Genomic DNA, 11,574 nt, shown 5'->3' on the forward strand with positions numbered 1-11,574 from the left:
TCACTTAAATTTGATATTCTTGGTCTAAAAACTAGACTTATTTTCTTGGGTCGTTTTGCTCATCAAGAAAATGCATCTTAATTTAAGAAGTTTAAGATATTTTTTCAAGACAAAAATACTAAGATTTTTTTTCTTGAAAATCATTTTGCAGTGTGCATTTATTTCATCAGCTCATTTGCATTTTAAAGGACAAACCCAAAACCGGCACATTTTTGTCCAAACCCATGAAGTAGCAATTTTAACATGCTATAATAAATTATTAATGGGGTATTTTGAGCTAAAACTTAAAAAACTTAACAAAATTGCTACAATCCTAATTTGTTTTCCTGCATGTCATTCTCCTCACTTCCTCATCTGATCTGTGTTTACCATCATTTGCGTGCATATGATACACCAGTCCTTCCCGTTCACTTAATACAGCACATCTTTCGTGTCATTTTATGTATTGGTTTCTCAATTTTTTGGTTTTTTTAACCCATTGTTGCTTGGGTTTGAGGTTAGATTTTGATGTCATTTATTATACAGGTTTCTCCTTGTTTTTGTCTAAATTTAAACCATGGTCACTTGGAGTTGCGATTTGGATGTCATTTTATGTAAACCCAAGTGACAAAAGTAAAAAAGAGAAACCAACACATAAAACGACACTAAAAGATGTGCTGTATTAAGTGAATGGGAAGGACTGACATATCATATGAATGCAAAAAAAAAAGAATTTGGCGTATGCACGACTTTTCACACTGCGTGCTATTTATACGCATTTCATGAGAGTGGGCTGTATAATTCCAACTCATCACAGGGATGGCAGATTATTGTGATGTTTATCTATTTATTCATGAGCTGGGCGTTTCATAATCATTCCAATGAAGTGTGCTGGACAACTGGACTGCAGTTTCTGGACAGCTGCAGTCTGTGTTAAGGAAATGACTAACTGTCTTAAATTAGAGATACACTTTCATGTCTGGGTCCACTTAACTCGCTTAACTTTATGTCCCTGAGTTTGGATGTTTTGTATGTACAGTTTAAGTTTGTAAGTGGTTGCAATTGATCAATGTGTGTGGTTAACAACAAACAAACATTTCCTGAAGTGCATCCCCTCTGCGATACATACAGTATAAATTTCCTTTGCTCTGTGAGTTTTTTATAGTATCGACCATGTGCGTGCTTGTACACGAACACATTAGTATGCAGTTCTGGCCCTTCAAAGAGCACTCACGTTTCAGGAAGTGGGGGTAAGGAGTGACTCAGTTAGTTTTAAACCCCTAAATAGTTTTTGAAGTCATGTTTGTTTTTTTCTTGTTCTCTCCTATGGAAGTCAATGGTTACAATCAGCTGTGTGCTTACCATCATTTATCAAAATATCTTCTTTTGTGTCCATCAGAAAAAAGAAATTCATAAAGGTTTAGAACAACACAAATTTCACGAGTTCTCTTTTACAAATAAGTTGGATAGATTAAATTTGTAAACATATTTGGCGTGCTGTCCGGGGAGAGGGCTCTGAGCTCGGAAATCGGCCCGAACACAGAGTACCCCCTGGTAAGTGAGAGGAGAAGGGGTGGTGGAGGGATTCTGAAGACTGTAGAGAATCCTTAGGTGAGTTTGACTGTGATTATATACGGGTTTGCCTTTGTGCTGATGTGTTGATTACTGATTGTAGACAGCTGGTGATACTAGAGTATTTGTTGATTACTGATTGTAGACAGCTGGAGGCACTTGAGTAGTTTATTTGACGTGTTCCTCCCGAACTACGTTAATAAAACATCATATGTGTTCAATGCGGTATGTGGACCATTTGCATCGTGCGTCATTTCAAAATACTAGTGATGGGCAGTCCGGCTCTTTCCATTGATTCGGCTCTTTCGGTTCAAGCGCTGGCTCTACATTTTAGTGATGGCAGTCCGGCTCTTTTCATAGATTCGGCTCTTCTAGCTCGGCTCCCTTAGAAGAGCCGGCTCCCCTGCATGCGTCTGAAGATTCGGCTCTGCTCGTTCGCTACAAAGAATCAGCTCTTAGAGCCGCTCGTTCGCGAACGACCCATCACTACAAAATACGTGTCTGCTGCACATGCGTCAGTAGAGTTTATAATAAAAGAGATGCTAAAGTTCACAAAATACTCACAAGACACTAACTTAACACTAAACTTTTTAGTACACATGAGATTAACCCTTGTGCATCCTTGAGGACATTTTTGGCTTTTTCAGTTTTTTTGTTATAACTTTGCCTGCGTTAATGCTAACTGCATAAAATTTTCAACAGGTGTGTATTTTTATTGGAATTTTAATATTTCACCTTCATTTCCTTTAAAAAAATCTATTTTCTACTAGGTACAAAAAATACTTCCTCTCAGGACCTTTTGGACAAAAATTTCCTATTGAAACCCATTAAAACAATTTTTAATCCCGGTGCCATTCAACTATAAAATGATGCAATCTTTGTTAACAGGCTTTCATTCTTTTGGCAAGGCTTCAAAATTTAAATTTTTACTATTTTTTACCAGATGGTGCCATTTTTTTAGGTTTGGCATATAAAGCAAATTATCGCTTTATTGTTGTTTTCTGCTTATGCATATTATAGAGCCAATTAAATATATTATGAAGCTATAATTGTGTGGGTGTGTTGGTATGGATGTCAGAGTGTGGTTTGTATGTGTGTACTGAAAATGTTGTCTGTGTGTGTGTGTGTGTACCTGGTAATTATCACGTTGTGGTGACCAATTGTCCCTGCAAAGATAGGAATACCAGCATTTTTGTGACGTTTTGAGAAAAATGAGAAAACAAGCTTATAAATCAAACAGAATGATGTTTCTTGAAAATGTGAAGTAGTAGAAGGGTTTCTGTGATGGGGTTAGGGAATGGGGTAGGTAAGGGGAATAAAATATACAGTTTGTATGGTATAAAATGCATTACGTCTATGAAATGTCCCCACAAAACATGGAAACCAGAATGTGTGTGTGTGTGTGTGTGTGTGTGCGCGTGTGTGTGTGTGTGTGTGTGTGTGTGTGTGTGTGTGTGTGTGTGTGTGTGTGTGTGAACAGTTTGAATGAAAAAAATATATTGTACTAGAAATCACAAGACTACAACCGCTGCAAAGGAGGTGTCGTTTTTGTCGTTCTGATACTGCATAAAAATATGAATGCATAAAAATTAATGTGTTGTTAATCATTGACATATTGTAAGGAACGACAGAGTCAGGATCCCAATGCAAAAGGTAATTTTATTTGACAATAAACAATTGGGTAGACTGCCAGTGAAGAACTGAGAGAATATGAAGAGGCCTCAGCCCTCTTCGACCCTTCTTGACTCTGGGAATTACTCAGGAAACTGAACCCCAAGAATGTGCACAACAGAAAATAGGAGATGCCCCGGCCGTCCACGGCACGGGGAGCTACACAGGGATAACTGAACCCCAATATGGGCCGCAACGCGGGAGGCTGGATGATGGAGGGCGAACTCTCTCTACCCGGAGCACTGTGGAGATGGCCAATCGGATTACCAAGCCACGGCAGAGGGGCACAGACGGTGGAGAAACAGCAGTGCTGGTCAACGACACCAGACGGGCATACAGCAGATGCGATGGCAGTCTAGCAACCCGCAAATGGGCATGATCCATAGGACACAAAACTCAGCTGCTCGCTGTGAAGAACCAAAGTCAGATGGCAACAGTCTATGGAGGGAACAGAGAAACTCAGTAGTCCAACTGCGGGTAATAAATCCACAGCAGGGAGATATTAATCCACAGATGGTAAATCAGCAGCTGAACATCTGAAATAGCGAAAAGCAGAAGGCACAGACTAATATATTAAAGTCAACAAGACACGACACGACACGATACGGCGACATACATCAAATGACGGACTCGCAAATACTGAGGGGAATTAAGAGAGACACTTCTTCCGACTTCCGGTCTCAGGGTACGCTGGCGCGCTTTGCTGCCGCTCCTGTTACTGTTTTTATTTGTTTATATCTGTTTATTTTAAGTTACTTTTAGACTATAATGTAGTAGGCCCTGGATTACTGCGTTGATTCAACTGTCTGTGAGGATTTTAAGAGTTCAAGCTCGTAGTGTGCTACGGAGATTTGCTTGGAAAACGTGCGGTGTTTAACTCCGGTTGAGCTGCAACCCGGCTGTGTGTGGATTGCAGGGGAGAACGCCGCTACGGAGGGTCACCTGGACTAGTCTGCAGTGTGTAAACTTCGGTTCATTGCGTCTGCTGGCTGAGTGTGTGGATTGTACGACACTGTGGTTGGTGTATTACGGAGCTCCATACGCCTTGACTCGTGAACGGACATTCATCGATCATGGCGCTAAGGTACACTACACGTACACTTTTGGCTTTAAAACATAACTGTTATTCTCTAAAGACTTCTATAATCTCTGTCGAGATATTGGTCTGTTACGTCCCAAGCGATATATCCATCGGGGCGTAAGGCGCAGCTTTGCGGATACATCCTCTCCTAACATCTTTGCCCCCATTTGCCGACGTAAGACCAACATTATTTAATGCGCGATCTGTGAACAATAAAGCATTGCTCTTAACGGATTTTATTACAGGCAAAAATCTGGACTTGTTGCTTTTAACTGAAACTTGGCATAAGGGAAACGATGGGTTCCTGTTTAATCAGATCACTCCTGCGGGTTTTGGAGTATTAGATCTTCCAAGATTATCTGGTAGAGGTGGAGGTGTCACGGCCAGGGGCTGGCTGTTCTAGGCTAAAGCCACGCCCCTTCTCAACTTCCACCTCGAGGAGGTCCCCAAAGCCAACCCAATGACCAAACAACACGAGAACGGGTAAGTATAAAACAATCTTTATTGAATTTAAATATTTAAAATGTCTTGGGGAATGGGGAAAGGGGGATTAAAACTAAATCTAGCTCTGCCCTCCAGGTGGGCCTCAGCCAGGGGATGACGGGAAGCAAGGGGCCAACGGGGGTCCGGGGCGTGGGACTCAGGCTCCGGCCCGGCCTTAATAATCCGTGGCGCGCTCCTTCTTCCTCCTGGAGGCAGAATCAGAACCAGTATGAGTGTGGGGGAATATTATATTGGTCGCGTACCTGAATCTTCCTCGGGGAGACTCTCCCTTGTAGTTACACAATTTCCGTCAGGTTACTCACTACTCCTTTCCCTCTCTCCACAGGTATCGACTTGGACACAGAAGCACCGTTAGCTTGCTTTAAGATGGCTCTCACCTTTCAACTGGACTAGCGAACCGTAAGTACAGGTTTGGCTCGGCTTCTCCTCAGAATATTCACTCTTTCTCCTCTTCTTCCCACAGGTATCGACTTGGACACAGAAGCACAGTTAGTTTGCTTTACGATGGCTCTCACCTCTCGACTGGACTCAGCGTACCGTAAGTACAGGTTTTGCTCGGTTCCTCCTCAGATTCTTCCCCACAAGTCTACCGGATACAGTGCATGCTCCGTCTCTATGGATCGACAGCGTGAGAGATTTAATAGGCACACAGGCAGCAGTGGCGGACTTACAGCATCGGCGCGGCGTGCGATGGGGTAGGTAGTTCCTAGGTGGCGTCGGGGGTGGAATATCCCAACGTCTCACCGGGCCGAGCGCTGCCCTTTCCTCGTTACCGTCAGGCGTTCGAACTCTGGACAGGGGCGCCCCTTTGTAGAGGCCACGGGACGATGGATTTACGTCACCTCTCTCTCTGCGACAACAATATTTATGCAATAGAAAATGTCAATAATAATAGCCCCAAATCGTACTCACACCTCTGCTGTTTCCTCGGCTCTTTACCGCCACTTTTCACATCCGCCTGAGGTCTAGACGGGGGAAAATCGTTTCTGGGCACCGTACTGTTTCTGGAGGCCCGAAGCACGCTCACAACGTATGCTGTAATGAACTAAGCTAAAGCCAGCAGCCTCTTTGTCTTCTCTCAACGAAGTGCGTGAAGGCGGGGGTTGATCTGACAAGACACACAGCAATACACAGCAACCCACAGCAATATACAGCACCACGTCAAAAATAAAGGTTTCCACCGCACAAAGACTCACCCACCACTCCAAGTGTACGAAAAAGGCGCCCGTCTTCCCTCACTTCGCTTAGTTCAGATATGGCGATGGAAATATGCGGCCCAGCTAGTGGTGTCGTTGTTGTGTCTGCTTCGGTAGGTATTTCCTCGGCTCACCCACCACACTCTGTTAGGGGTAGGGCCGTCCTCCTTCTCCTGGAGGGAGTTAACATAAGCCAGGTTAATACACAAGATACTTTCAGCTAGATCTAGGTACTCACAGCGATGCAGTTATAATTCCCCTTTTTCACTTCGTCTCAATCCGTCATGTGTTCGTTCTCCTCACAACCTTTAAGGTTCGCGATGACTTCCCAATCAACAGTTCCAGCCTGAGAGAGAGAGAGAGTTAGACAGCCACAAACAGCACACCAGCGGCCACCACACAGCGCTTCCACACACACCCAAAAGGACTCTAGACTGTGAATAAACTTGGCCTTAAGTACTGCCTTGTTCAGCGTATCTTCCAATCAATAACCGCTGTCCCCAACTAGGCACAGGTGCATCGAATTCGCCGATTTCCCGCTCGCGGCGCTTACCGGAAGTCCGGTGTTCGTCTTTTCCGGTCCGGGCGGAAATACTTCCGGGCGGAACCAAACTTCCATAATTTTGGTTCCGCCCCAAAGAAAAAAAAGATCGTCACCTTGTGACAGAGGCATCATTGTTGTTTACAACTTAAAATTTTGTACAAGCACTGTGACTGTTCCCCAGTATTCATCATTTGAATGTCTGGTTATTAGTATTTCTGCCCCTGTATACACCATCATTGCTATAGTCTACAGACCACCTAAGACTAGGACACATGCTGCTTTTTTTCTGAGTTTGCAGACTTTTTGTCAATGCTGGCTTTAAAGTTCGACAGAGTTTTAATTGTGGGAGACTTTAATATCCACGTTGACCGGAGTGATTCAGGCGATGCTAAGGAGTTTCTGTCACTAATTGACTGCTTTAATTTCATGCAGTTTGTTGCTGGCCCAACCCATAATAAGGGTCACACGCTGGATCTTGTGATAGCTAATGGCTCCTTTGTATCACAGTTTTTAACTATTGACATTGGCTTGTCTGATCATTCAGTTGTCTGTTTTAACCTTGAATTATATCACTCAAATGAGCCTACCTCCCGAACAGTATCTTTTCGGAAGTGGAAGTCCATCGATCAGACAGCTTTCTCCAGCTCTGTGGTATCCACCCTAAGTGATCTTCATCAACTACCATTGGAGGAAAAAGTTTTACAGCTTAACTCAACTTTAGCTGCTAATCTTGACATTTTTGCTCCTCGAAGGTCACGCCAGGTCACATATGCCCGTTCCGCTCCGTGGTATAACGACAATCTGCGCTCAAAAAAGTCTGCTTGTCGACAAATGGAGCGTAAATGGCGCCTTACTGGTCAGAGTGTCTATTATCAAGAGTGGAAGGTCCTTTTGGGGGGCTATCAAACTCTCTTGGAAGCTGAAAGATCATCGTATTACTCTCAGACTATTGTAAATAATCAAAGTAATCCCAGGCATCTGTTTCAAACCATAAACAAGTTGCTTTAAGTTGATTCTGTAACTCATTTGTCTGGCTCCCAGCAGCTCTGTGATTCTTTCTTACATTTTTTATCTCAAAGGTTGCTAATACCCGCAAAGAAATTGAGGCTAACTCTGACTATGCAACTTCATTTCTTTACACATCGGGGTTAACTGGTGTTCCTTTAACTCATTTCTCACTACTTGATTCTGAGGCTCTTACAAGGGAGGTATCAAACACAAAATCATCCACCTGTTTGTTGGATCCAATTCCTACGGATTTATTTAAAGCATGCTTCTCTGTGTGGTGCCCCTTTATCCTTAGTATTATAAATGAATCACTGGAAACTGGAGACGTACCAGCAGTACTAAACAGTGCGGTTATGCCGGTGCCAAAGAAAGATAATGTTCCTATGGATGATTTTAACAATTTTCGCCCCATTTCTAATCTTCCTTGCTTGGCAAAAGTGCTTGAGCGTGTTGTTGCTTCCCAACTCAGTAATCATCTAATAACTAATAATCTGTTTGAACCTCTTCAGTCAGGTTTTCGCAAATGTCACAGCACTGAAACGGCCTTGGTCAAAGTTACCAATGACCTGCTGATGGCTGCAGACTCTGGAGCTAAAGTTACCAATGACCTGCTGATGGCTGCAGACTCTGGAGCTATCTCACTTTTAATTCCTCTGGATCTTAAAGCAGCCTTTGACACTGTGGATCACGGTCTTTTACTTGCTCGCCTAGAAACTACATTTGGGGTGTCTGGGACAGTTTTGGAATGGTTCAAATTGTATTTTATTGACCGTTCCCAATTTGTATCGATGGGTGGCTTTCGCTCTGTTTCTTGTCCGGTTGTTACTGGTGTCCCTCAGGGATCTGTTTTGGGTCCTTTACTTTTTAATATTTATCTATATCCATTTGGGCATCTTCTGCGATCGCTTGGTCTTAATTATCATTTCTATGCTGACGATACCCAAATTTATATCCATTCTAAACCTGGAGAAGATATTGATTCATGTTACCTTGCTGGCTGTATTTCTGAGATTAAACTATGGATGAATAATAACTTTCTGTGCTTGAATGGTGGGAAAACTAAGGTTATGCTTATAGGGTCTCGGCATCGAGTTCGCAAAGCGACTACTCTGACATTGTCTTTTGATGGCACTGTTTTAGAGTCTCAAAGTAAAATCAGGAACCTTGGTGTATTTTTTGACACCAGCCTCACTTTTGATTCTTCTGTCCAGAGAAGGCGTCCTTTTTCCATCTCAGAAATATAGCTAGAATACGCCCGATGTTAAGCATATCGGTCGCTGAAAGGTTAATTAATTCTTTTGTGATTTCACGTTTGGACTATTGCAATGCAGTTTTAGCTGGAGTCTCTAAAGCTACAATTAGAAAATTGCAATATGTCCAGAATTCTGCTGCCCGGATCCTGACTGGAACTAGGAAATTTGAACATATCACACCGGTTCTGAAATCTCTGCACTGGCTTCCAGTCAGGTACCGTGTTGATTTTAAGGTCATGATGTTAACCTACAAGGCACTGCATGGCCTAGCTCCGCAGTACTTATCTGATTTATTGACCACTTATTCTCCAAATCGTAGCCTGCGCTCCTCACAGTGTAATTTGCTAGTCGTTCCACAATCACATCTTAATCTATGGGTGATAGGGCTTTCTCTGTGTATGCTCCCACACTTTGGAACTCTCTTCCTCTTGAACTCACGGAAGCACAGACTCTTGGATCTTTTAAAGCTCTTCTTAAGACACATCTTTTTAAACTTGCATTTGATTGCTGAGCTTGTGATCATTTTACAGTTATTTTTTACTGTTTTTTTTATTTTTGCTTGCTGAATGTTTTATTATATTGTGATTTGATGTACAGCGCTTTGAGAAGCTGCTTTTAAAGGCGCTTTATAAAAATAAAGTTTATTATTATTTATTATTATCTTTATACTACTGCCGATTAGGAATAAACAAGCTTCAGGTGAGATGACGCGGTGAGAAAATCACAGAGAACCAGAAACACCTGTGTGAGGCGCGTGTGAATCTGTCAACAAACACAAAACAACACAGGGAAACAGGGCATACAGCAAACCAGTAAGACCGAAATCATGACACAATTTCAAGGCTGTAATAATCAAAGAAAAAAAATCTGCTTAGCATTTAGTAAATTGAAAATAATTAAAATGTTTATTTTTTTTCGTAAAAAAACAGCAGTGGCATTATGTAAACAAACATAATGCATTTAAAGGGTTAACATTCTGAAAATGAATGAATATTTGGTCATTGTGATTAGAGCTGATGCTGGTTAAAAAAATGGCATCAGTGAAAGTGGAAAAAAATATAAATCTATAATATTTTTATGACACTTTTTGGACATGGACATTTGTGTCCTCTATGAACCTATGTGTAACTTTTTTTAATTGATGCACAAGGGTTAAGCGAGTATCTGGCAAACGTAAGTGTCTCTTATACCATAAACCCCTTCGAAGTGTCTGCAGCAGGAACTTATTTTGACATTATGCGTGATGCACATACGTTTACATGGCGCGTCGAACACATATTTTGACATGGCGAGCCACACACACGATGGCTTTGCATCGTGCGCCCTTGAAAAAGAAGTCACCGGCCACCACTGATGGATGAAAAAATTAATTTTCATTTTTGGGTGAACCATCCCTTTAGGCATCATTAAATCAGTCAGTCTCTCTCAACTTTGTTTTCCTGTAACATTATTAATGAATTATTAATAAATTCTTAATGCAATACCAAGACAAATAAACTACAAAATACAGCCTGCCATTAAAAACTTTAAAAGAGAATTTTGAGCAGCTTGAGAAAAGAGGAGAAAGCGACATTGAGACGGTGAAGTACAAACCACAAAGCTGTCAACGTAGCCAAAAAAGATGTATGTAGCAGTATCAGTGTCTTAAGACCCAGAGAGATTTAAGTGCACTGATGTTAATCGCAACCAGAACACAAACCCTGTCACCTCCCATAGGGAGTTCATTTACTTTCCTACACATACAAAGTATCAAAGGACCATGAACCTCATAGTTTATTTACAATAGGTTAAACCTGCTTGCTTGTTTAAATCCAATGTGAAACAGCTGGTGTTTATATTGTTACTAATGTAATTACTAATGGTTCAACCCTGCTTGAAAACCAAAGTAGTGGTGAATCAACAAGGTAACCATTAAGACCACAATCACACAAAAAGCCACAAATGTCTGTGAACTCACTTTCTATATGACTCACACAGAGGGTCTCGTAAAATGCATAGAGGTGGGAGAACCAAAAGTGTTTGTGGTGGTTTGCTACTTGTTTTAATGTGGATGTCATTGAGTGATGGGAGCAGCAATGGTAGGAGATACTTAGGATTCTTAGGAGGGTTAATACTTCCTAAGGGGTCAGAGTAATGCAACACAGACATGTAATGGAATTCTAGTCAGTAGTTTGGGGAATTTCCTTAACCATGTCATCACACTACAGCTCCATGCCAGGGCTCCAGACTGTGACCAAAATGGTCGCATTTTTGAGAGCAGTTTTTGAGACAGCGCAAGTATTTTTTACTCGACCTGCACATTTACATTTTTATGTTGATACTTTTGTTTATCAGTCATTGTACAATGCGCCGGTTGGTTGTGGTATTTGTCCCGCCCCTCCTCCACTGTGATTGGGTGGCTGAGTGTAAAGTGACATTGACGAGCTGAGATTTTTCAAGTTTTAAAAGTTTTAGATGACGGAATGTGACCAAGTTTTTACCGCTCATTTGCACAATGCTTCAATCATTTTATGTCAATATGCTTTTAGTTAATCTTTCGATGGGTCTACACTGATGGGTCAGGGCTCGAAATTGCGACCATTTTGGTCGCATATGCGACCGAAATTTAATCTGTGCGACCTAAAAATATATTTGGGAGCATTTGTGCGACTGCCCATTTTGTTGTGACGCGAGTTGATTGTGATCCTGCGTGCTGGCGCTGTCCCAGGTTCAGTGTTCTCTCCAACGATACATAACCAATCAAATTTCACCATTAAGTTCTTGCGT

This window comes from Misgurnus anguillicaudatus, chromosome 24, assembly GCF_027580225.2.
Source record: "Misgurnus anguillicaudatus chromosome 24, ASM2758022v2, whole genome shotgun sequence".
NCBI lineage: Eukaryota > Metazoa > Chordata > Actinopteri > Cypriniformes > Cobitidae > Misgurnus > Misgurnus anguillicaudatus.